Source organism: Nematolebias whitei, chromosome 17, assembly GCF_014905685.2.
Source record: "Nematolebias whitei isolate Nwh7 chromosome 17, NemWhi1, whole genome shotgun sequence".
Classification (NCBI taxonomy): domain Eukaryota; kingdom Metazoa; phylum Chordata; class Actinopteri; order Cyprinodontiformes; family Rivulidae; genus Nematolebias; species Nematolebias whitei.
The window spans coordinates 41,500,949-41,501,316 of NC_056514.1; positions in this window are offsets into that span (position 1 = coordinate 41,500,949).

A 368-nucleotide genomic window follows, 5' to 3' on the forward strand; every position below is an offset into this window, starting at 1 on the left:
CAATCATCATGAACATCACGCAGTAATCAATCATCATGAACATCACGCAGTAATCAATCATCATGAACAACACGCAGTAATCAATCATCACGAACAACACGCAGTAATCAATCATCACGAACATCACGCAGTAATCAATCATCTGGGTTTCCTCCCACATACTAACAACATGCATGTTGGACTGATGGTGACTCTGAATTGTCTCTAGGTGAGAGTGGTTGTTTGTCTCCATGTGTCCCTGTGATGGACTGGACACCTGTCCAGGTGTCCCCCACACCTCTCGCAGTGATTGCTGGACAAGGCCCCGGTGACCCCCATGACCCAAAATGGAAGAAGCGTAAAAGAGGATGGATGTGTCTATTTATATT